The following is a 26,516-nucleotide window of genomic DNA, read 5'->3' on the forward strand; positions in this document are numbered from 1 at the left end:
AACAATCTGTCACAAACAGCATTTTGGTGTAAAATACTTTCAAACTGTATATGAAACCGATGGAGAATTCTAGATGTGGGAGGAGTTCATGAAGACCACCTGGATGTTAGGAACACCAGCTCTTAGTTAGGAACACCCAGGTCACTGGGAACTGAGGCCTTCAACCCTTTGGCCAAACGCCCACCCCTTAGACACGGATGGTCTATTAGGTAAGAGAGATTCCTGCCTGCCCCTTCCAATGTCACCGTCCCTTCACTAGGGACCCTTCCAATGTCACCGTCCCTCTTAGCATCTATTTGCTCCACAAAATGACTGAGGTTTGCATTTGCTGAGCCTGTCAAGTTCAAGTTCACACCCTCCTCTTCATGAGAAGTGCCTGGAACAAACCTGAATGCGATCTTTTCCTTCTCCTTCAACAATTTCTTAAATAATTGAGATTCAGTGAGTACAGTGAAAAAAAGCAAAAGTCAAACACATTTGAACAGTCCTTTTTAAATTTTTTATTTAATTTTTTATTTTTGGTCGCTTTAGATAAGGTGATGAGCCGAATCAAGTTCTAATGAGTCCTGCCCAGAGCTCTCCAGAGATGAGATTCTAGATTCCTTGAGGGCAGAGATGTTAATCCTCTAGTCCTGCACAGGGACATCAGCCGTAAAGGGTTCAGGATAGTAGTGGATTGTTTTCCTGATTATCGTAGAAGATTAGAAAATACAGAAAAGGAAAAAAAAGGAAAAAAAGAAAATACAGAAAAGTCTAAAGAAGAACATAGAGTCAGTGCGGCTGATTTAACATCCTGGTATGGTTCCTGCATCTTTTATTCTAGAATTATAAACATCTATGTCATTTACTTTTGCAAAGTGGAATTCATGATGCATATTTTTGTCTTGCCTTTTTTTTAACCTACTATTCATGAACATCTTCCCATTTTATGAAATATTCTTCGAAAAAGTGACTTTTTATAAGTGGTATGGTTTCCCGTCTTACAGCTATATAACTTATGCAACCTGTCCCTTATTATCATAACATTTAGATAGATTTTAATGTTTTTCTATCAGAAATATGGGTTCTCAATCCCTTTTGTCACATCTGAAGTCCAGAAAGCTCTAAAAACGGAAAAATTTTTAACTCATTTGATTGCAAAACGTGACCCGAACTGGTGTTTATCTCACTTAGAATGGATATCCCTGTGTTTTCCTGTAGAAATAGCAATATAGTTGATTACCAGGTACTCTCCTAGACCTTTTTTTTTTTTTTTTGATATCTCAAAAAGCCTTAATTCTGAGACATGTTTGACTGTGAGCATTTCAGATGAGGGATTTTGAACCGATCGTTCAGTGTTACAGATAAATACACCCCACCACTACCACTGTCTGATGGGCACCTTCCATGGGCCAGGCACCCATAATTATCTCTTTGGGTGCCTAAAAAAGCTCTAAAATGCAGATACTTTTATTGACATCATTTTGTTCTGGCCACTCAAGTGGCAGGGCTTGGCCAGTCCACTGACCCAATTTGACTGTTGTGTTCACCCCCTACTCCTAGGGCAGAAATCTTGGTACACACATTTTATTATTTCTTTAATGTGAATTCTCAAAAAAAAAAAAAAAAAAAAGAAAAGCATGGATAAGTTTCAAGACATATAGGTATTTAAACGGAAGCTTAAAAGGTATAATTTGGCTTGTGGTATTTGAAGGTTTGAAGACCATACAAATTTATACTCTCAAGTTAGTACATAGATGTTTTCATCTGTATTTCTTTCATTATTAATGATAGGGAGTTATGGTTTTTTGGGTTGTTTTTTTTTTTCCATGTGTTTAATGGATGTTTGAATGTGTATGTGTGTGTGTGTGTGTGTGTGAATGATATGATCGTGTCTTTTGCCCACACAGGTAAGGAGTGTTTGTTCTTTTCGTAATGATTTTTATTTTGTTACAGATATTTTTCCTCATTTGCCATTTGCCTTGCATTTTGTTTATAGTGAGATCATTATTAGCATACAGATATGTCCTTGGAAAGAACTTCTTTGAGGTAGATGAATACATTAATATTTTCTTCTTAGTCATTTATGGTTTAAGTTTTACACTGAACTCAGCTAGCTGTAATTATGTTAGTATAGGATGTAAGATAAGGAATGAATATTTTTTTCTAAATAACCAACAATTGCTTCTATTTTATTTCTAAACAGTCCTTTTCTCATTAATTTAAAAGGCTACCTTTAGGGGCTCCTGGGTGGCTCAGTTGGTGAAGCATCCGACTTCGGCTCAGGTCGGGATCTCACAGTTTGTGGGTTTAAGCCCTGTGTCAGGCTCTGTGCTGACAGCTCCGAGGCCAGAGCCTGCTTCAGAGTCTGTGTCTCCCTCTCTCTGCCCCTCCCCTGCTCATACTCTGTCTCTCTGTCTCTCTCTCAAAAATAAATAAAAAAAAAAAATTAAAAGACATTAAAAAAAAAAAAGCTACCTTTAGGGGCACCTGGGCGACTCAGTAGGTTGAGCCTCCGACTCTTGATTTCAGCTCAGGTCATGATCCCAGGGTTGTGGGATCGAGCCCTGCCTCAGGCTCTGTCCTGAGCTTAGAGCCTGCTTGAGACTCCCTCTTTCCCTCTCCTCGGCTCGTATTGTCTTTCCCTCTCTCAAACAAAGGCTACCGTTATTATAACTTAGTTCTTTATTTTTTATTATTTTTTTTAACGTTTATTTCTTTTTGAGGGAAAGAGACAACACGAGCAAGAGAGGGCCAGAGAGAGAGGGAGACAGAATCAAACTCAGAGCCTGACGCGGGGCTTGAACTCATGAGTGGTGGGATCATGACCTGAGCTGGAGTCGGATGCCCAACCGACGAAGTCACCCAGAAACCCCTCCTATAACTTAGTTCTTTTATACTGTTATAATACTTAAGTCTGTTTCTGTTCTTTTGACTCATTTATGATATTTATTACTCAACTGTTTTTAAGTACAGTTGCTTTACGATTGGTTTTAATACTTGGTGGCAGAGGTTTCCTCTTATTGTCTGATGTAACAGTGCCATCTATACTGTCTTGTGTTTGTTTCTTTGATATGTTTTTTCCTTTTGTATTTTATTTTTTTTTTACTTTTAGCCCTTATTTGTTGAATTCTTTTGGTACATCCCTTGTAGATGCCGTTCAAACATAGTTTTAAGTGTCTTTTTTTTTTTTTTTTTAATGGTGTCCTACAGTCGGGGTTTTGTTTCCTTTTTTTCCTCTAGAGATTTTTTAAAAATACGAATTCTTTTTTTTTTTTTATTCTGCCAGAAGGTAGCTGTAAGTTTTTATTATTTTATTTTTTAGAGAGAGTGAGCACGTGGGCACACTAGCAGAGGAGGGGGAGAGGGAGAGGGAGAGAGAGAATCTTAAGCAGACTCCAAGCTCATTGCAGAGCCCAATGTTGGGCTTGATCCTAGGACCCTGGGATCATAGCCTGAGCCCAAATCAAGGGTCAGACGCCATTTTTTTCTTTTTTTTAAGTTTTTAATGTTTACTTTTGAGAGAGAGTTCGAGCAGGGGAGGGGGCAGAGAGCGAGGGAGACAGAGGATCTGAAGCTGGCCCTGTGCTGACAGCAGAGAACCCAACCCAGAGCTTGCTGTCACAAACCGTGAGATCGTGACCTGAGCCGAAATCAAGAGTCAGGTGCTTAACAGACTGAGCTACCCAGAGGCCCCTAAGTTGTTTTTGTTTTTGTTTTTTTTATGTTTAGTATCAACATAAAAAATAAAACGCTAAGGAAGTTAGCAGGCAGTGACACTTCCTACTTTCTAAAACCTATTTTTCAGAGGGTTTTTTTTTTTTTTGATATGAGATTTTTAGGCCTAATTTATTCTTATATATTTTGTGATCATATATTATTATTATTACTTTTTTTAGTTTATTTAGTTTGAGAGAGAGAGAGTAGGACAAGGGCAGAGATAGAGGGAGAGAGAGAGAATCCCAAGCAGGCTCTGCACTGTCAGCACAGAGCCTGATGTGGGGCTCGAACTCAACAAACCTCAAGATCATGACCTGAGCCCAAGTCAGACGCTTCACTGACCGAGCCACCCCGGCACCCTGATCGTGGATTATTTCTTAAACTTCATGTTTGATATTTGCTTCTAATTTCAAGATCACATTTATAATCATTATTCAAATTGAATTATTCAAATTTAACGGGTTTTAGTCCCTATCAGTAGCCCTTTCAGAGCATGTCTGCCCATTTGTAAAATTTGGATTTGGAAATTGTGGAAAATTCTGACTGGTGCTTTTTCTGACCTCATACATCGTCTTCATAACTTGAGAATGACTTTCCTTTTTTTTCATCTGGGAACAGCAATGTATTGGGGTATGGAATTTTTTTTTTCTTTCAAATTTCTGTAGTAGACCTTGATGCCAGATGTACTGTCTTTTTTTTTTTTTTTTTTTTTAAATGATTATACACTTACAGGAAGTTCCCATGATAGTACAAAGAGAGCCTACGTACTGTTCGCCCAGCTCCCCCCTGTGATAACATTTGGTAGGACTACGATATAATATCAAAACCAGGGAACTGAAACTGGCATGAAACTTGTAACCAGAGTGCGAATCGTACTCAGATTTCGCCAGGTTTCCTTGCAGTCCCTGGGGGGGGGGGGGGGGGGGTGCAGTAGGAGCCGTTCTGTGCCGCTTGGTCCCGCGTGGAACTGAGGTCACCGCGACCACCTGACCCGCCGGCCTTTGGCGGGGAAGCCCGAGACCAGCCCGCACGGTGTGGTGGTACTTGTCGTCATCGTGGTGCTCTCATTTGATGCCTGTTGGATTCCTCCCCGTCTCTGCCCCTGCTGTTTCCAGTTTTCACCAGAGTGTACCCCAGTTTTAGTCTTCTCACTTGAATTTGGTCCGGTGCTTCGTGACCCCTTTCGATCCGCAGCCGGGGGTCTTTCCCTGCGGCGGTCTTGTGGCCTCCGGTTCCCGAGAAGCCCGGCCGTCGCCGAGTGCTCTGCTCAGCGTCCTCTCTCGGTCGCCTCGTTCCCCTCATTTCCCTGGTCTCTTTGTCCTTCTCTGCCTTTTGGAAGAACTTCTCATGTTTGCTTTCCGCATCGCTGGTTTCGGTCTCTATCGAACCGGTGCTGCTTTGTGTGGTTTCTAATGCACATACCGATTTTGCTGTTGTGTTTTCGGATTCAGTCTTATTTTGTCTTATCTCCTTCCGTCCCCCATTCCCTTTCTGACGCCTCTTCTTCCTTGATTTATTTTCTTCTTCTTTTGCCATCCTATCCCCACAGACCACGTATGTTCAGAAATTTTGAGAATATAAGGAAGTGCTCTTAAAAAATTATGATGTGTGCTTCCTGTGCTGAATCTTTTTAACAAGTAGGAATGCTGTGTTTTCCTTGTCTGTTTCAGAGTCTCTTCATAGACACCTCACGGGTTTTCTCCTGTATTTCCTGAGTGACCTGGACTGATACATCAAGTTAGGGATCCATCAGCCTGAGGGGAGGGGGAGCGGAAGCTCTTTCCTAGTCCCTGCATCATCCATTTCTTTCCGGGCCTGGGGAGTCCACCCTTCCTGGTGCATCTTTCCCTTCCGTCTGATCTTTACCACACTTGGGAGGAGTAAAACACATCCCAGATACCCCTGACCCTGACTTCTTTTAAAAAAAAAATATTTTTTTTAATGTTTATTTTTGACAGAGAGAGAGACACACACACAGAGCATGAGCAGGGGAGGGGCAGAGAGAGAGAGAGAGGGAGACACAGAATCCGAAGCAGGTTCCAGGCTCTGAGCTGTCAGCACAGAGCCTGACATGGGGCTCGAACTCACAGATTGCGAGATCATGACCTGAGCCGAAGTCGGACGCTCAACCGACTGAGCCACCCAGGCGCCCCAGGACCTTGCCCTTTCAAGTGAGACATGGCAGAGCCCTGCTTCTCAAGAACCCGGTCGGTTCTGAAGGATGGAGGGCGCTGTGCTGTTTGGCTTCTGGTACCTTTCTTCAGTTTGGTTCCTTCTGCCAAGAGTCCTTAACATTTTTGGCACAAGTCCGTGGCACCTTCTGTTGTCTCCAGTACTGATGCAGTCATCTTGTCCCCCATTTTTATATTCTGTTGGTCATTTTAATGGGAGTAATGGAAACACATTTAGATGCCTGTGTTCTTGATGCCCTCTTGCCCAGAAGCCCACCAGTGCTTTTTTTTTTTAAGTGTATTTATTTATTTTGAGAGAGAGAGAGAGAGAGCACGAGAGAGCACGCGAGCAGGGGAGGGTCAGAGAGAGAGGGAGACAGAGACTCCCAGGGCTTGATCTCAGGAACCCCGACTTGAGCCCAACTCAAGAGTTGGATGCTTAACCGACTGAGCCACCCAGGCGCCCCCATGGCTTTTTGAGTAAATGTTACAATCCGTTTGGTTATATGGAGCAAAGTCAGGAAGGAGAGGAAGCGTGTATTTAATTGACTAGGCAAACCCGTGCCCTTTACGAGTAACATTCCCAAAGTCTCATAAAAACTGGATAATTCAGCAGATTACCAGGACATTTAACGGGACAAGTAAACAGGATATTTTAAAGATAAGATTGCTGGGAAATGTCACCTTCCACCGCCAGGTGGAGAAAGCCAACTTGAACTAGGGGCATGGTCTCCCTGGTGAGATGTCCTGGAGGAATGATCCTGAGCTGAATCCTCAGGATTCTTACATAAGACGCTTAATTCTCAGGATTAAAAAACAAAACAAAACAAAACATACATTTCTGGAATCAAGGCATGTCTGGTGAGCCAGAATGAGAATCAGGCTTTGCTGTTAACGTAGCACTGGGTTTCGCTTTTTCAGACATTATTCCCGAAACAGCTTGGATCATCTTGAGAAAAAGGAAACTAAGAAACCGAAAGCCGAATTTGAATGGCTGAACAGCTACTTAGGGGAAGACTAGAGAGGAAATAAATTCCAAACTGAGCAGTGAAAGGCAGGGATGTGCTTCTTTGTGGGGCGCGCTTTGTGGCCTGACTGGCAGCCATCTTGTGGAGAAGGTGTGGGCTGCATTCTCCTCTCGGGGGTTCAGGGGATGGCCTCGGTGGTCATGAACTGGTCCTAGGGGACGGCCCCGTGAGTTCCTTGTGACAAATAACCCAGTTAGAGGCGAGTGTGTCTCTGACTTCTGTGCCCTCCCTTCTCATGAGTGCCCTGAGGCCCCAGCTGGTTCTAGAGCAGTCCTTGGCCATACATCTTGATCGCAGTAGACCCTGGGGCCCGAGTTTGATCTGGAATCACCTGGATAATTGTTTTAGGGGCAGTCCCTAGGATTTGCTTTCAAACTCAAGACGAGTATAAGAAGGAAGAAGTTCAAGCCAGATGGGAATCAAAGTAATTCCAAAGTCAGGAATCTGCCAGAGGAGGGCTTTATTATTTGACTGTGGTGCTTGCTGAGCAATCCCCAAACACACTCCAACGTGAAACCAAAGCCAAACAAGACAAAACGGAAACGTATTCTAGGACTTGGCATAAATGGTGTTTGGATTGACTTTTCTTATTCTCCTTTACTGGAGTAATCAAGAGTTGATTCTTGCTGAGTTTCTTTACTGTGGAGATCTAGGAATTGTTGTTTTTGTTTTTAAATGTTTTATTAATTTTTGAGAGAGAGACACAGAGGCAGCGCACAAATGGGAGCGAGAGAGAGGGAGACAGAATCTGAAGCAGGCTCCAGGCTGTCAGCACAGAGCCCGACGCAGGCTCAAACCCACAAACCGTGAGATCATGACCTGAGCTGAAGTCGGTCGCCTAACCAACTGAGCCACCGAGGCGCCCCTAGGAGGTTTTATTTACATTCATCTTCATTGGATGTTACATTCCTTTGTCTGATTTCCTTCTTGTATTTCTGGGTTCAGTCTTCTGTAAATGTTTGTGCCCAGTGATAAGACTGACAGCTGTGGCCATCGGTCCCAGCCAGGCCAGGCCAACTCGGGAATTACTGCCCCCTAAGAAAGCCATCCATTGAGGGACACCTGGGTGGCTCAGTTGGTTAAGTGTCCTGCTCTCGGTTTCGGCTCAGGTCATGATCTCACAGTTTGTGGGTTCGAGCCCACATCGGGCTCTCTAGCTGGTGGCAGGGAGCCTGCTTGGGATTCTCTCTCTCTCTGCCCCTCCCCCACTCACACTGTCTCTGTCTCTCTCAAAAATAAACAAACTTAAAAAAACAAAAAAGTCATCCATTGAAACAAATGCAAATGTGCTTCCCCAGCTTCCGGAAGGCAGGCTGAGTCTCCCGGCTGGTATAGGAGGCACCAACGAATTGCCCTCTATCAGAATTTTTAGCAGAACAGGCTTTTGGTGCCTTCAAGCTTTTGCATGGTTTTTTTTTTTTTTTTTAATTTTTTTTTCAAGGTTTATTCATTTTTGGGACAGAGAGAGACAGAGCATGAACGGGGGAGGGGCAGAGAGAGAGGGAGACACAGAATCGGAAACAGGCTCCAGGCTCTGAGCCATCGGCCCAGAGCCCGACGCGGGGCTCGAACTCCCGGACCGCGAGATCATGACCTGGCTGAAGTCGGACGCTTAACCGACTGCGCCACCCAGGCGCCCCAAGCTTTTGCATGTTTTATCTGTCAGCGCTGCACAGCCTCCATAAAGTAGGGGGGCTGCTGGGGTTTCCATGGCATTTCCACCCCGCGCACTGGTCTCTCCATCTTTCTCCACTTTCACTGTCCTTTTTCCACTCCCTTGTTGGCTCTCACCTCTTCCTTTGACTTCCCTGCTTTCCTTTCCAATGCTGTCCTCCTCTCTTCTCTCTCTCCTCTTTTTTTTTTTTTTTTATATATTTTTTATTATGGAAAAATTCCAGCTTGCGCTCAGAGTGGCATAGAGAGCCCCGAGGCGTTCATCACTCAGCTTCAACAGTAGCTGTTTTGTGACCAGTCTTATTTCATCCTTCCCCTCCGCTCTGAATTACTTTGCAGCCAGCAAGAGGTCAGATAACTTTGTCTGTCAAGAATTCAGTATCTAGGGGCGCTTGGGCGGCTCGGTCAGTTGAGTGTCTGACTTCCACTGAGGTCACGATCTCACTTGTTCGGCCGTGTTTCTGCCCCACCCCCACGTGGTTATCGCGGCACCCTCTTTTCTGTGCAAAACACACCAGCCCTTTGGCCCATCCCTGCAGGCGTGTCCTTCCAAAGGCAGCGTGATTTGTATGATCACAAAGTGAAAATTATGTCTCCTTGCGGGCCCTTGACCATGGCATTTTGTTTACGTAGAGGACCCGGACATCTGATAGGGAGGAGTAAACTCCAGGAAATAATGAGCAGAAAGATAGATTTTTGACGTGTTTTTTTTTAATTTTAGAAGAATTGAAAGAATAGCTTAAAACAAAAAGAACTTGGGGGCAAGTGAGCGTCTTGAAACCCTGGTTGGGAAGATTCCCGTTGCGAGAGCGGGAGCCTGGGAGCCGTGGTTGCCTTGACAACGTGTCGCAGGCGGCGTGCAAAGTGACTCTCCCAGTCTTTCCAGTCCTTCCAGAGGTGAAGCCTCTTGTCTGGCAGAGGGGGAAAATTCACCTTTTTCCAGGGGTTTTCCTCCGGGTGGGAGGGCAAAGGGGCTGGCTGCCTCTGCTTTAGCAGGGACGTTGGTGCTGGGGCCTGAGGGTTAGTGCTCAGGACTGCGGTCACCTCGAGGTTGGGAACCACATCTCTGTGTGACTACGGGGCACACGAGCCTCTGACCTCCTGCAGAGCCACGCTAGTCCGGCACTTACAAGTCTGTCTTCCTTGTGCGTCTTTGGACTCTCCAGCCCTGACTATAGATGGAGGTCTCCTGGGCCCCTCTGTCAATTTAGTTATTCAAGGAAGTCGCTTGTTTTATCGAGTCCCCACGGGTGGTCACGAGCCCAGGCAGGCCATCCCTGTCAGGGACGCACACTCTGGCCAATGGCAGTGGAATTGCCCACTGGTTTCAGAGGCCTGGATCTTGGTGACGGGTGTTGCCGTTCACATGTGGTGGGCATGATCTCTTGCCCCTCTGAGTCCCACCTTCTCTCCAAAGGAATGTTTCTTAAGGTTATTGAAGGGATGACCCTTCGATCACTCTCTAAATGCCTTAGAAAACAAGAGTGCAAAACCTTTCTCTCCACAGGGGCGCCTGGGTAACTCAGTCGGTTAAGCATCCAGCTCTTGGTTTCAGCCCAGGTCATGATCTCGACAGTTCGTGAGATCCGAGCCGAGCCCCAAGCCCCTCGTTGGGCTATGCCCTCCCAGGACAGAGCCCGCTTGGGGTTCACTCTCTCTCGCTCTCTCTGCCCTTCCTCTGCTCACGCAGGCAAGCTCTCTCTCTCTCTCAAAATAAATAAACAAACAAAAAAACCGCCACAAAAAACCTTTCTCTCCACATCTGAATCAGGCCTCCCGATCAGTCTTGCACACCAGCCAGGTACAGCCTTTGATAGAATGAGTGCCTGTAGTTGCATGGACACACTGGACTTTTAAGCGTGTTGGGAAGCAATATCTAGAAGATCTTAAAGGTGAAATTGTTACTCCATGAAATAACAAGGATTATTTATATGTGTACTTATCCAGTGGTTGTTCAACTCTGTGAGCCTCAGAATCACCAAGAGAGCTTGTTAAGCCCAGATTTCTGGGCCCCACTGCCAGGGTTTCTTATGTAGTAGATCTGTGATTTTGTTTTTCTGTTCAGAAAAAAAGGATCTTAGGCATGACCGTGCTCCCAAACCTTATTAGTTAGGAATCAAAATACAGGCCTACCTTCAATTATTTCTGGCATAAAGTAGAGCGTAAGTGAATAATAAAAACAAACTATGGGAAAGCTGGCAATGTTTTTGCAAATACAGGAAGTATTTTTACAACTTCTTTAATCGTGCGATATTATACACGTATAGACTAGAGCCTAAAACATGTTTGTCGAGCGACCACCTAGGTTACAGACTAAAAGTCTGCCAACACCCAGTTCTCTGTGTGCCCTTTTCTTTTAAAAAAAATTTTTTTTAAGTGTTTTATTCATTTTTTGAGAGAGAGAGAGAGCGAGCTGGGGGAGGGGCAGCGAGAGAGAGAGAGAGAGAGAGAGAGAGAGAGAGAGAGAGAGAGGAAGACACAGAGTCTGAAGCAGGCTCCATGTTGTCAGCACAGAGCTCCATGTGGGGCTTGAATTCACGAGCTGTGAGATCACGACCTGAGCCGTAGTCAGACGTTTCATTGACTGAGCCACCCAGGCGCCCCTACACAGGTGTTTTAAATAGTTACGTAAATGAACTCATGTAGTAGGGGTTTCTTTTTTTTTTTAATTTATTTTTTATTTTTATTTTTTTTAAGTTTCTTTAGAGAGAGAGAGACAGAGACAGAGACAGTGTGTGAGCAAGGGAGGGGCAGAGAGAGAGGGAGAGAGAGAATCCCAAGCAGGCTCCGTGCTGCCAGTGCAGAGCCCGACACGGGGCTCGATCCCGTGAACCACGAGATCGTGACCTGAGGTGAAATCCAGAGCCGGGTGCTCAACTGACTGAGCCACGCAGGTGCCCCCATTGCAATTTTTATCCCAGACAGTTCCCCTGTATTGGTTTCCTAGTGCTACCATGAAAATGGCCACAAACTTAGCATCTTAAAACAACACGAATGTATTATCTCACAGTTACAGTGAGGCCAGCAGCGGGGAGTCTGCAGACCTGCGTTCCTTGTCAGGCGTGAGGAGGAATCTGCTTCCTACCTCATTCGGGGTGTTGACTGAATCCACTTCCTTGGTGGTCGTAGGACCAGGTATTCATGCGTGTGCTGGTGCTCAGCCGGGGACCAGGGTTTTCTTCTTTGAGGTTGCCCACACTCCTCCTGTTCCCTCCATGTGGCTCCCCCCGCAACGTGATTGGGTCCCTCTGACTTCCCTTTTTGCTGTGTCTCTGACTCCAGCCAAAGAAAGGTCTCTGCCTTTACCAGCCCATGTGATTCCCTCGGGCTCACCTGCATAATTTAGGATACTCTTCCGATTTCAACTGCACCTGCAAAATTCTTTCAGCTACTAAGCTAACATGTTCACATGTTCAAGGGGTTAGGGAGTGGACATTCTACTGACCACATTACAAGTCTCAGTGGATTTTAAAACGTAGATATCACGCGAGGTGTTTTCTCCGGCCACAAGAGGAAATTAAACGACACATTCTTGAACAAGCAGTGAGTCAAAGAAACCACAGAGACATTAGAAAATACTTCAAGACAAATGCACAAGGGAACACAACCTACCGATAACTTCTGGGATGCACCAAAAGCAGCGCCCAGGGGGACACTTATAGCTACACGTGCTTACATTGAAACATGAAAAAGATGGGGCGCCTGGGTGGCGCAGTCGGTTAAGCGTCCGACTTCAGCCAGGTCACGATCTCGCGGTCCGTGAGTTCGAGCCCCGCGTCGGGCTCTGGGCTGATGGCTCAGAGCCTGGAGCCTGTTTCCGATTCTGTGTCTCCCTCTCTCTCTGCCCCTCCCCCGTTCATGCTCTGTCTCTCTCTGTCCCAAAAATAAATAAACGTTGAAAAAAAAAAAGAAAAAAAAAAGGAACATCAAAAAGATGGCAGATCAGCAGTCGAACTTACAACCGAAGGAAGTAGACAAAGGAGAACAAACTAAATCCAAAGCTAGCGCAAGGAGGGAAATAATAAAGTTCAGAGCGGAGATCAATGAAATAGAGGATAGAAAAACACGAGAGAAAACCAACAAAACCAGAAGTTGGGTCTTCCAAAAGGTTGACACAATTGACAAACCTTTGGTAAGAATTGGTTAAGAAAGAAAAAGAAAGACTCTGATTACTAAAGTTGGGCGATGCAGATGAAATGGATGAAGTCCTAGAAACAAAACCTATCAAAACTGAACACACACAAAAAGTAGGCAATCTCAACAGACCTCTGACTCTGAAGGCGATTGAATCAGTCATCAAAAGTCTCCACACTAAGAAAAGTCTGGATGGCTTCATTGCTGAATTCTGCCAGTGTGAGAGCAGAAGGGTCCAAGCCACAGGAGTTTCTGTCCTGATAGAACTGGAATGGGCATGTTTACCATCGCAGAAGCTCATCGGACCTCCTTGTTCAAGAGTTTTTATGGAGCTTAATCTCCAGCTCCCCCCATCCCTTCTCCTTTCCAGAGGTTGGTGGTGTGGCTGAAAGTCCTAGCCCTCTATCTTCCCCATCCTGAGGCTATCTAGGGTCCCCTCCCTAGATAGTTTATTAGCATAAACTCCCTTATGCTACAAATGACAAAACAAAACAACGATCAGGAAATTCTAAGGATTTTTGGAGCTTTGTCCCAACAATGGGGACAGATATTTTACAAATATATTTCTTCTTTTTTTTTTTTTTTCAAAAAAAAATTTTTTTTAACGTTTATTTATTTTTGAGACAGAGAGACACAGAGCATGAACGGGGGAGGGTCAGAGAGAGAGGGAGACACAGAATCGGACACAGGCTCCAGGCTCTGAGCAGTCAGCACAGAGCCCGACGCGGGGCTCGAACTCACGGACCGCGAGATCGTGACCTGAGCCGAAGTCGGACGCTTAACCGACTGAGCCACCCAGGCGCCCCACAAATATATTTCTTATTATATCACAGATTTCAGTTCTAGAGGTTTGTTTTAGGGCCCAGAATATGATCTGTCTTAGCATCTGTTTTGATAATAATGTGGATTTGGCTATTGTTGGATAAAGTGTTCTGCAAATATCAATTAGGTTCTGTTGGATGATAATGAGTTCTTCCAGTTCCTGTTGAATTCTATCATTTGTTTTGAGAGGAGCACTGAAGTCTTCACCTATAATTGTGGATTTTTCCATTCTCCTCTCAGTTTTGGCAGTTCTTCACATATTTTACAGTTCTGCTGTTTGGTGCATATACATTTAGGATTGCTATGTCTTCTTGGTGATTTGCCCTTTTATCATTGTGTGACGCCTGTCTCTGTCACTGGTAATGTTCTTTGCTCTGAATTCCACTTTACATTTTACTTTGAAGTTCGTGAAATATACTGAAAATATAGTAACTCTTCTCTCTCTCTTTTTAGAGAGAAAGAGTGTGTGAGTGGGGGAAGGGCAGAGAGAGAGAATCTTAAGCAGGCTCCATGGTCAGCACAGAGCCCAGTGTGGGGCTTGATCCCATGACCCTGGGATCATGACCTTGAGCCGAAATCAACAGTCAGACACTCAACTGACTGAGCCACCCATTTGCCCCTCGCCACTCTTCGTAGTCTATTTTATCTTACATTAATAAAGACTTTCTTCCTTTCTTTTGATTAATTTTTACATGGTATATTTTTTTCATTCCTTTGATTTTCATTGTACTTTTTAACAGAATACAGTTGTTTCGTTTTTAAAAACCAGTTCTGCCAAACTCTTTTAATTGGTATATTTGCGCCATTTATACTTAATGTAATTATTGGTACGTTGTGACTCAATTCTGACAGTTTATTTTCTGGTTTCTTCTATTTTTTTGTTTCTCTGTTTTCTTTTTCTGCCTTTCTATGAATTACTTGAGTGTTTTTTAGATTTCCACTTAGATTTATCTATAGTTTTTTGTTTGTCTTTAGTGTAGCGTGTATAGCTTTTTTAGTTGTTGCTTTAGGTGTTATATAACATGTATAATGTATCACATTTCACTGGTATGATCATTTTACCAGTTTGAATGAAATGTGGAAACCTTACTTTCCTTTACTCTTCCCCATTTGTAATATATTCAGAAAACTCAAGAGAAAGTCTATTGTATTTGCCCATCTTTTTGCTTTTTTCTTTGTTCTTCATTCCTGATGTTTCAAGATTCCCTTTTTTATCATTTTCTTTCTACACAAAGAACTTCCTTCAACCATTCTTTAAGTGTAGTTTCACTCATGACAGATTCTCTTAATTTTTCTTAATGTGAGCATGTCTTGATTTCCCGTTCGTTCTTCAAGGATAATTTCACTGGATATCCAATTCTAGGTTGACAGTTCTTTCGGCACTTGAAAAACGTGCCATTTCTTTTTGGCCTCTATGGTTTCAGATGAGAAATCTGCTGTCTTGTGTATTGTTTTCTCCATATAGGTAATGCAGTATTTCTGTCAGGCTGCTTTCAAGGTTTTCTTCCTTATCTTTAGTTCTCAGACATTTGATTATTATCTGTTTTGGAGTGGATTTCTTTTTTTTTTTTTTTTTTTTTTTTTTGGAGTGGATTTCTTTGGATTTGTCTTGTTTGGAGTTTCATTCAGTTTCTTGAATATGGAGGTTTAAGTTGTTTTTCTAAATTTGAGAAGATCTCAACCATTATTTCCTAAAATACTTTTTCAGTTCCGTTTTCTTTCTTCTCTATTTGTGAGATGCCAATGACTTGAATATTAGATCTTTTGTTATCCTCCCACATGTCCCTCAGGCCCTGTTCATTCTGAGGGCTCGGGGAAGGGAGGCTCTGTTTATTTTTCTCCAGTCTGTTATTTCTCTTTTGTTCAGATTAGATAAGTTCTGTCTTCAACTTCACTGGTTCTTTCCTATGTCCCCTCCATTCTGATGGTGAACCCATCCTTTGAGCTTTTTATTTCAGTTCTTTTATTTTCTAGTCCTAAAATTTCCATTTGGTAAATTATTTTTTTAATGTAATTTATTTTTTTTAATTTACATTCAAGTTAGTTACCATATAGTGCAACAATGATTTCAGGAGTAGATTCCTTAATACCCCTTACCCATTTAGCCCATCCTGCCTCCCATAACCCCTCCAGCAACCCTCTGTTTGTTCTCCATATTTAAGAGTCTCTTATGTTTTGTCCCTCTCCCTGTTTTTATATTATTTTTGCTTCCCTTCCCTTATGTTCATATGTTCTGTGTCTTAAAGTCCTCATATGAGTGAAGTCATTTGATATTTGTCTTTCTCTGACTAATTTCACTTAGCATAATACCCTCTAGTTCCATCCACGTAGTTGATATTGGCAAGATTTCATTCTTTTTGATTGCTGAGTAATACTCCGCTGTGTGTGTGTGTGTGTGTGTGTGTGTGTGTATGTGTGACATCTTCTTTACCCATTCATCCATCGATGGATATTTGGGCTCTTTCCATATTTTGGCCATTGTCAATAGCACTGCTATAAACATTGGGGTGCACGTGTCCCTTCGAAACAGCATACCTCTATCCCTTGGGTAAATACCTAGTAGTGCAATTGCTGGGTTGTGGGGTAGTTCTATTTTTAGTTTTTTGAGGAACCTCCATACGGTTTTCCAGAGCGGCTGCACCAGTTTGCATTCCCACGAGCAGTGCAAAAGAGATCCTCTTTCTCCGCATCCTCGCCAACATCTGTTGTTGCCTGAGTTGCTAATGTTAGCCATTCTGACAGGCGTGAGGTGGTATCTCATTGTGGTTTTGATTTGTGTTTCCCTGGTGATGAGTGATGTTGTGCATTTTTCCATGTGTCTGTTTGCCATCTGGATGTCTTCTTTGGAGAAGTGTCTGTTCATGTCTGTGCTGACAGCAGAGACCCTGATGTGGGGCTTGAAACCATGGACTGTGAGATCATGACCTGAGCCAAAGTCAGATGCTTAACCAACTGAGCCACCCAGGTGCCCCTGAAGAATTCCTTTGAGAGCCTGGATCTTATTTACCTTGTATATTAACAAGGATATTCTCTGGTACTGCTCCCGTGGGGAAAGGTGGGGCACTGCCTCTCTACTTCTAGCTAGATGTGGAAGTCTAGGATCTCCAGGTGGCCATCACTGACACTCTGGGGAAGGAGGACCTCCTCGTTCCAGCTAGGCAGGGTTAGGAGTATAGACTCCCCACTAGATCCCTGCTGATACCGCTCTGACTGGGAAAGGAGACATTGTTACTGTCCCATATGGACTCCATTGGCATCATGGAGGGGTGGCCTTGACACCACTGAGCGGGGATGGACTTCCTGACTCTCCAGGAGTCTTCCTGACTCCTCTGACACTCTGCCCTCAGGGAGAGGGAGGGATACTTCATTACTGCTGACTGGGGTAGAAGTCCAGACACCCTCTGTGGTCTCCACTGTCACCGCCAAGGAGGAACGTTCGTTAATGTCCAGTAGGGGTAGAAGTCTCGGCTCTCTACTAACTTCCTCTGACACCACCCTGCCACAGAGTTTGGGGTGCCTTGCTGTAGCCCCCCAACATTGTAAGTCCAGGCTCCCCACTAAGCCTCTGCTGGTGCAGGTGGGGCTGCCATTTTTTTCTGTGGTGGTGGCTAGAGTAGGGCAGTTGTTGTCTCCATTTTCTTTCTTGCTGGGTGGTCTCTTCCTGGTATTCCAGCTGGGGAGAGCAGGCTTTTGTTTTTCCTCTGTTTCTTTTTTTAATTTTTAATTTTTTAAACTTTTGCTTGGCACTCCCCCGACAGCTCTGGGTTACTGGTTTAGTCAGCTGCAATTCTGGGACTTACGAGGCATGAAGACAATCCACGGAGCTCCCCGCCGCGTCATTCCTCGGGTGCTGAGGTCTTTAACTGCTCTGCCTTCTCTTTTTCGGTTTTCAGAGTCTTATGTTTGTTTTATATATGTAACGGGCAGGGTGTTGTACCTCGTGAAAAGAGGAGGGAAAAGTACATCCGTGCCATCTTCCTACAAGAGGTGGCACATAGAGTGTTAAAAATCTCCCCACCTCCTGTGAGACTCTGATCTGTGCTTCCCTGCCCCTTACCCTTCCCTTAAAAATCACCGGACTAAAAGGTATTCAAGATAATTTGCTGCACTGTTTTTTTCTAAGTTTATGGCTTTATTTCTTGGTCTGTGCCACATGTGACAGGTGTCAAGCTGTGACAGGCTTCTACTGCTCATTGCTTCTGGAGCTGGTGGGCAGCAGAACAGCTCATTTTGCACACTGCCCTCACTGTGCTGCATCCGTGGAATTGATGAATTGATATTTCCTCTTCCTCTGGACCCATGCCCGTGTCTAACAAATAGCCTTCCTACTATTCAGGAAACCTGGAGAAGCCACGTCTCAAAATACCTTTCAGATGAACTCCGTCCTGTGAATCCTGAAATTTCCAAAACCGTTGCAGATAAAATTAATGTTCTTTCGTCCCGGGGAAAATGGAACAGTTGTTGGGAGCCGGTTTGGCTCGGATGGTTGAAATTCTGGCAGCTGACCTAGCAGACGGATAACAAATTGCACTTCAAACCCATTAGTCTCATCTGCAGTTGAATGGAGGGCTTTCTGTCCCCAACTGGCTAGTTAGAAAAGCTGTCTGGTTTGTTAGACCGCCGCCACGGAACCCTTGTCGGCTGGCAAAGAACAATTACCCAGAAGTTAAGCAAATTGTTGCTTCTTGTCCGCCCTACTATGGGTAGTTGTCAGGACCTTGTGTGGTTTGTGTCAGGAGGCAGCATTCGGGTTCCCCATGAAAATGATAGCGCTCAGAAAATAATGGTCAAGAAAATAGCTAGACGAGGAGCTCACTGAGCGAGCTGATTTCGGTTCGGAAAGACAGTGCGAGTTGTCTTTAAAACCGCAAAGACTGGGTCGCCTGGGTGGCGCAGTCGGTTAAGCGTCCGACTTCAGCCAGGTCACGATCTCGCGGTCCGTGAGTTCGAGCCCCGCGTCGGGCTCCGGGCTGATGGCTCGGAGCCTGGAGCCTGCTTCCGATTCTGTGTCTCCCTCTCTCTCTGCCCCTCCCCCGTTCACGCTCTGTCTCTCTCTGTCCCCAAAATAAATAAAAACGTTGAAAAAAAAAAAATTTTAAACCGCAAAGACCATGATTTTGCTTCCGTTAATTCTCATTCCCTAAACTGGCCTCAAGAGCACGAAGAACGTGAGCCTTCCAGGTTACGTGAGACTTTAGCCGCAGCCCTCGATTTGAAAAGCACGACCTTTCCAAGTAAACCGCGTGTTCTGGAAAAGCACAGGGCCTGCCTAGCAGTTGCCATCTCCAGTGCTCGTGTGGTGCTCACTTCCAGTGTGAAGCGAGCCCTGCGACGAAGGAGCGTAATTACCCGAGAAATGAGCTCTTAGGCAAATGGTAGGTTCGTGATTAATTAATTACCCTGATATTAACACCTGTTCCCTCAACTCTGCACCAGAGAGAACAGGGAAGGCAAGGGAGGCCAGAGGTGGAGGCTGGGCAAAGGTGGAATTGAACAGACGGTCGAAGGAAGAGGAACCAGAGGGAGTGGCCAGCGGGCGTCTTGGGGAATAACAGTCTGGCAAGGAGGAAGGGGCGGCCCTGCAGCCGAGGAGGGGGAGCCACCGGCCAGGCCTGTACACGACCCCCGGCCTTTCCCTGGTGATGGGAAACGGGCGAAGGAATGGAAATCAAGCAGAACCTGCTGGCAGGGACGGTGCGCCGGGAGTGAGGGTGGGTGGCGGACTGCCTCCCTTTCCCCCCACGCGAATGGGAATGAGCAGGGATGACGTATGAGAGACACTTTGTGTTGAGGGAGGACAGGCCACGAGGAGGCCCGCTGTAGGTGGCCCCCAGTCTTCTGAGCGACGGAGGAGAGGGCTCCGTGCCGCCAACCCAGTGCGGGTGGGTAGCCGGTGCCCGGTAAACGTCTGTGGAATAATTCAGCGAGTGAACGAACAAATGGGACCTCCGTCGGGTGGAAGATCCATCCCTTCTGTTCTCTGTGCCACCATTTTCTCTCTGTCGCCCTGGCCGATTACCCTTAGGACAAGGGCTGGGTCGGAGACCCTTGGCGAGTGGGTTTTCACGGGTGGATCAAATGAGAAAAAAAACATAGAATTCAGAGCCAGCCTTATATACCAGGGAGCTGAGAAACCAATCTCCACGGATTTTTTTGTTTTTAAATCGTCATTTGTTTGACACTGTGGATGTTGCTAATGGAAATAAACATGGTGTGTGTGTTTGTTTTGCCTTGGAAGTTGGAAGGTTCTGCATGCAGGTATCTTATTAGAGCGCTTCGTGTGGTGGGAATTGGGGCATTTCTCATGTGAACCCATACTTAGCAAAACTTAGTATGAATAAACCAGACTGCTTCTAAGAATAAATATGCTACTCTTTTAGAAAGCCTATTATGTTTAAGAAAATTAGCAAGGGCTCTGTCTCAAGGCTTTCTTTCTTTCTTTCTTTCTTTTTTTTAATATAGTGACACTTGACCACCTGAATTTTGTTATATTTGTTGCTTTAATGAAGATGTTTTTTTTAAGTTTATTTATTTATTTTGAGAGCGTGAGAGAGCGCATGCATGTGTGCGTGGGTGGGAGAGGGGCACAGAGAGAGAGAGAGAGAGAGAGAGAGAATAGCTCAAGCAGGCCCCGAGCTGTCAGCGCAGAGCCCAACACGGGGCTCTAACTCATGAACTGTGAGATCCTGACCTGAGCGGAGATCAAGAGTCAGATGCTTAACCACTTAACTGGTTGAGTCACCCAGGCGCCCTGCTGTAATGAAGGTTTACAGAGTACCTGCTGGGCACCCATCCTGAGCCAGACAGTACTGGCAAGGCAAGCTGACCCTTTTCAGATAACCTTGGTCCTCACAACAGTTTCCAGATGAGGAAAGTGAGACCCAGGGGGACGAGCCATTTGTCCAGGGTCACCAGCGAGTCCACAGCAGACCCATGGACAGAGTCCGGGCCTCAGACTGCGGGCTTCAGCCTGCCAACCCCATGCTCCTGCTATCCACCGCCCTCCATCTGCCGTCAGGAGCTGACAGCCTGTCTGGGAAAGTGAACAAAACTCGAAGACCAAACTCATAGGGGCAAAAAGTCCGTTGGGTCCTAAAAGAGGGACGGATATATACTTGGCATTTCAGAGTCAGGTAGAATACAGGGCACTAAGCCTCCCTGGCGTTCCCCGTGGCCTGGGAAGCCCACCGATTGTCCCCCCCCACACTGTGGGGAGGGGGACTCAGTGATTCTTGGATGCGCTCGGGGACCCGCGTTCTCATCTTCGTGCTGGGCGTCTGCCTCGTGTGTCACCTGTGTTTTCTGATTTAGTCCTCACGTCCATCCCAGGATTTGGTCCGGTTATTGACCCCTTCTACCAATGTATTAGTTAGCTATTGCCGCATAACAAACCGTCCCCAAATATAGCAACTTAACACAGTAAGTATTAGTTACCTCACAGTTCCTGCGGGATAGGAATCCAGGTGTGGCTTAACTGGGTCCTTTCCTTGTAAGGCTGTCACCAAAGCGGAGGTGTCCTCAAGAACTGTAAAATTGTAGGCTAGGGGCGCCTGGGTGGCTCAGTCGGTTGAGTGTCTGACTCTGGCTCAGGTCATGATTTCGCAGTTCGTCGGTTCAAGCCCCGAGTTGGGCTCTGTGCTGACAGCTCAGAGCCTGGAGCCTTCTTTGGATTTTGTATTTCCCTCGCTCTCTGCCCCTCCCCCATTCGTGCTCTGTCTCTCTCTCAAAAATAAATAAAGATTAAAAAACATTTTTTTAAACCTGTAGGCTAATTCTAAGTAATACACAGTCACTGTATGAAATCAGTGAAGTTAAGAAAAAATTATTTTAATCTTTATTTATTTTTGAGAGAGGGAGAGAAACAGAGCACAAGCAGGGGAGGGGCAGAGAGAGAGGGAGACACAGAATCTGAAGCAGGCTCCAGGCTCTGAGCTGTCAGCACAGAGCCCGATGTGGAGCTTGAACTCACAAGCTGGGAGATCATGACCTGAGCCGAAGTTGGATGCTTAACTGACTGAGCCACCCAGGCGCCCCTGAAATTGGTGAAGTTTAGAAAACTGTTTATAGTTTTGAGAAAATCGCCCATGGTCAGTGTCATCCTGAGACAACCCCATGTCTGTTTATGTTGGCGTTTTTTTGCCCTGGTATTCTTTTTATTTTTTTCATTATATAATTGGAGCCATAAAATACACTCAATTTTGTATCAAGTATCATATTCTCATGTCATTAAACGTTACATCGAGTTTATGTAAGGATATAATATTTAAGTCATTTCATTTGTTCTAGCTTTAGTGCACCTTGTACAGATATTCAGATAGAAAGACATCTTATGTAAACATTTATAACACAAGTTTAAATATATGTGGCACATGTTTGGTTCATATAGCTCTCCCTGCTTTGAGAACACTCGTCACGAATGTCTTGTTAAAAAAGTCAAGGTGACATTGAGGGGTGCCTGGGTGGCTCAGTTGGTTGAGTGTCCGACTTCGGCTCGGTTGTGATCTCACGGTTCGTGAGTTCGAACCCCATATCGGGCTCTGTCCCGACAGCTTAGAGCCTGGAGCCTCCTTCAGATTCTGTCTCCCTCTCTCTCTCTGCCTGTTCCCCGTTCGCGCTCTGTCTCCCTCTCTCTCAATAATAAATACACATGAAATAAAAAGTCAAGGTGACATTGAGAGGAAGAAAGCATTTGAAACAGTGCAGATACTGAGTCACGTAGACCCGTGTTTGGATCGTCATTTTGCCTCCTTGTAGCCACGCCTCCTTAAACGGGTTACTGTGGGTCTCCATTCTCTGGTCTGTAAGATGATTATTTTGCTCACTCGACAGCCACTTACTAAATATCCACTGCCCCAGGTAGTGTTCTAGGCACTTGGAATACATCAGTGGGAGCAAAAAAGACAACACTCTTTGTTCCACAGAGGAACCTTGAAACCAGTGGCCTGGGGGTCAGGGGAGGAGGGGAGACAAAATGGGTGATACACATAATAAGTAAGTAATGGAGTATGATAGAAGGTCTTAAGTGGGGGCGCCAGGGTGGCTCGATCAGTTAATCATCCGACTCAGCTCAGGTCGTGATCTCCCAGTTCACGGGATCAAGCCCCACGTCGGACTCTGTGCTGATGGTGTGGAGCCTGCTTGGGATTCTCTGTCTCCACCCCCCTCTGCCCCTCCCCCTGCTTGTGCACTTGCTCTCTCTCTCTCTCTCTCTCAAAATAAATCAGTAAACATTAAAAAAAAAAAAAAAGGCCATAAGCGCTATGAAAAGAAAAAAGGTAGAGCAGGGTAAGGGCAGGCAGGAGGACCAGGAGCGAACTGCAGTTTGAAATAGGGGGCTCAGGCCCCTGCTGCGATAACCAGAGAGACTGACTCCTGGCATCGTAATAAGAACCGAACGTCGGGCTCCTGAACGGCCCAGACCGAGTCCCGGTACTCCGTCAGGGCCAGGGAAATGCTTGCCCGCTGTTGTTACTCCTGAAAGGACAGTCACCCTGATTCCTTGATGTGATTCCTTGCGTATTCCCTCATTCCGCTCCCTTTTACCCAGACCTCCTGGGAGCACGTTTTCGAGTCCGTCCAGGCACAGCCAGGCAGGCCAGGGTGTACTTTTCCAGGTGCTGTTTCACTCCCCGATGTCCCTCTGAGTCGAGAGGCCTGGGTTTCAGTTTCCCTTCTGCACGCCCCCCCACCAAGTTGGGCAGTCCCCCCCCCGCCCCGGCCCCCCTGCCCTGGCCGAGTGTGTAAACTAGCGTGCACAGCGCCCCCCCCCCCCCCCGGCCGGGGCTGTGCTGTGCCATCTGAATCTGCTTTCCCTGCCCCGCTCCTGCCTGAGGTCCCTGTTAGAAGCATCTAAGTGAGGACTTGGGCACCTTCCTTGTCACTCTCTTCCCCTTGTTGGCTTGGCACAGCCTTTCTTCCTAGAAGCGTTTCTCCTCCGGGCAGAGAAGTGAGCTGTCAGAAAGTCCGACATGTTTTTAACATTTCTCTTTTTTTAATTTTTTTTTTAACGTTTATTTATTATTGAGAGACAGAGAGAGTCAGAGCATGAGCATGGGAGAGGCAGAGAGAGAGGGAGACACAGAATCCGAAGCAGGCTCCAGTCTCTGAGCTGTCAGCACAGAGCTGGACGCGGGGCTTGAACTCACGAACCGCGAGATCATGACCTGAGCTGAAGTCAGAGGCTTAACCGACTAAGCCACCGAGGCACCCTGAGTCCGACGTGTTTTTAAGCAGCTGAGCATTGAGCACAGCTAGTTACCCAATCTGGTTGCCGTGCCTGTTGTCACAAAGGTGGGTTTCAGGTGGTCATTTTTTTTTTTTTTTAATTTTTTTTCAACGTTTTTATTTATTTTTGGGACAGAGAGAGACAGAGCATGAACGGGGGAGGGGCAGAGAGAGAGGGAGACACAGAATCGGAAACAGGCTCCAGGCTCCAAGCCATCAGCCCAGAGCCCGACGCGGGGCTCAAACTCACAGACCGCGAGATCGTGACCTGGCTGAAGTCAGACGCTTAACTGACTGTGCCACCCAGGCACCCCGAGGTGGTCATTGCTTACTGTGTCCCGACTGTGTCTGTCTTGGGAAGGCAGAGAGGGCAAGGACTGACTGAGAACAGAGGGTATCTGCTGTGGGCAGGACGGGTATCCAGGCAGGCGGGTGGAGAGATCCCTCTTAGAAAAGGACACTGGAGACCTTGCTAGAAATCGCCTATCCAGGGGCACCTGGGTGTCTCAGCAGTCAGTTAAGCATCCGACTTCAGCTCAGGTCATGATCTCATAGTTTGTGGGTTCGAGCCCCACGTCGGGCTCTGTGCTGACAGCTTGGGGCCTGCCTGGGATTCCTTGTCTCCCTCTCTCACTCTGCCCCTCCTCTGCTCCCACTCTCTCTCTCTCTCTCAAAAATAAATAATAAACATTAAAAAAAAAAAAAAAAAAGAAATCTCCTATTGACTCGATTGTGCCCTTGGCTCCCGTCGAAGCTTGATTAAATTCTGTGAAGACAGGAAGGCGGGACTGGATCCTGTCTCTCATGCAGCATTTTGGAGGGAGATGTGTTGGGGGTGGGGGGAACCTCTTTGCGGGGATTCTCAACTCCGGCTGCACGTGAAGTTTCCGGGGCAGGGGTGGGACCCAGGCACCAGGAGCTGCTACCGTTCCTTCCCACGGTGCCGCCAAGTTCAAGAACCAGTGCTAAGTTTGGTGGACTTAATACAGGGGTGGCTGTTAATGTCCCACTCGGGCAGATTTCCCCCCTCTTCCTTTTGCCAGCACGGCAGGTGCACGGAACTGTGGACTGGAGCCTTGAACCAGCACCAGTGAGGAACATCTAATACAGCCTGGATTTTTTTTTTTTTTTTTTTTTTTTGTCTTAAGCTGCACAATACGAATCCTGAGGCTGGCTTCTCTGGCCTTTGAGCTATGCTATACTTTCAGAACCCCTTCCCTCTAGAACTGGAGAAACAGAGAAGGAATAAAAGAGACGAGGTCATTACCATACATTTCCCTTGGCTCCGTTGCAATAAGGACCAGAGGACAAAAATGCCTGGTAGGAAAGATCAGTCTTTCGAAAGGGCCGTGGGCCCCTCTCTCCTCCATTTCCAGCCTTCATTGTTTTGAAGGCAGGAGGCCCACAGACCGGGGAGAGGTGGCAAATGCCTTGTCGCTGGAAAGCGTGACGCGTGGTGGTTGCTTGCCTTTCTTACCAGCGTACGTGGCCTCCAAACGACGGACGAACATGCCGCCTTAGGTTTTTGTTTCATTTGTTGGATCCTGATAGCTACCCTGAATCAGGTGAGGTTGCAAGGCAGACAACGCGTGATGGCTTTGCGTGATGTCAGCTGTTCTGTGATCTGGGACCGATGTCTGTCAGGGACGCCAAGGGACCAAGGAACAGAGACCCAGGTACACCCTGCTGGAGCAGAGGGGCGTTGGGGAGGTGACCTCTCTGGCTCTCCCTGCCTGGGGTGGATGTGCCCTAGAGGTGACAGAACGGCCGCGTGCAGAGTACTCCATCTGGTCATGTGTTGGCCCTTCCCCTCTTAAAGGCCACCTCTTTTTAGTCACAAGGCCGATATTTGGGAAGGGATAGCGATGGTGAGTGACAGTGACTTAGGTCCTCCGCTCTCCCTTTCGCCTTGTCCCAGCGGCCCCCGCCTCTGAGCGTGTGATAACGAGGCCAGTCTCACTGCTCCACGACACGCCCTGGGCCAAGCCAAGGGAAGCGGCATCGGCCACCTCACCCACGTGGCCAGCACGCGCTCCGCAAACATTACTGCGTGTGTCCTCTCAGGTGGGATCTGTTACCCCAGTGTTCTCGACGGGGACACCTGGCTAGAGTCACAAAGCTAATGTCGATATGAGGACTCGAACCCGAGTCGGTTGGCTTCCAAGTGGTACGTCTTTCCCGTAGATCAGGCTCTCTCAGACTCTACTTGTGGTGAGCAGCGTGAGCCTGAGGAGACCTTCCGTGAGGTACATGGAAGGTGACTGACTGCCCGGATTCTTCCTTTACAGACCAAAAGCTGGTGTATGTCACGAACAGACAGGAAAGTAGGCCCAGTCTTCTTAGGCTTCGTCATGGCTAAATCACTGTGTAACAGGAGCTCCTGGCAAGGCCGATTTTGTTATTAACTCGTGCGCCTTGTGCGGTATGGGACGCAGGCCTCAAAGGATGATGTTTGCTTTTTTTATTTTTTATTTTTTTTAATGTTTACTTACTTATTTATTTTTTTTCGAGAGAGAGAGAGAGAGAGAGAAAAAAAGAGAGACCGAGTGCGAGCAGGGGAGGGGCAGAGAGAGAGGGAGACACAGAATCCAAAGCAGGCTCCAGGCTCTGAGCTGTCAGCACAGAGCCCGACGCGGGCCTTGAACTCAGGAACCGTGAGATCTTGACCTGAGCTGAAGTCGGACACTTAACCGACTGAGCCACCCAGGCGCCCCAAAGGATGATGTTCGGAACCTCACCTGTGTTCTGAGGGAGCACACCTCCT

At 46.4% G+C, this 26,516-nt stretch overlaps 1 protein-coding gene across 1 annotated transcript in view; it reads left to right on the forward strand.

Annotated features, from left to right (window-relative positions):
• Positions 1 to 26,516, forward strand: part of LARS2 (leucyl-tRNA synthetase 2, mitochondrial) — a 171,442-nt gene that overhangs the window by 29,042 nt on the left and 115,884 nt on the right.

Source organism: Prionailurus bengalensis, chromosome A2 (assembly GCF_016509475.1).
Source record: "Prionailurus bengalensis isolate Pbe53 chromosome A2, Fcat_Pben_1.1_paternal_pri, whole genome shotgun sequence".
Taxonomy (NCBI): domain Eukaryota; kingdom Metazoa; phylum Chordata; class Mammalia; order Carnivora; family Felidae; genus Prionailurus; species Prionailurus bengalensis.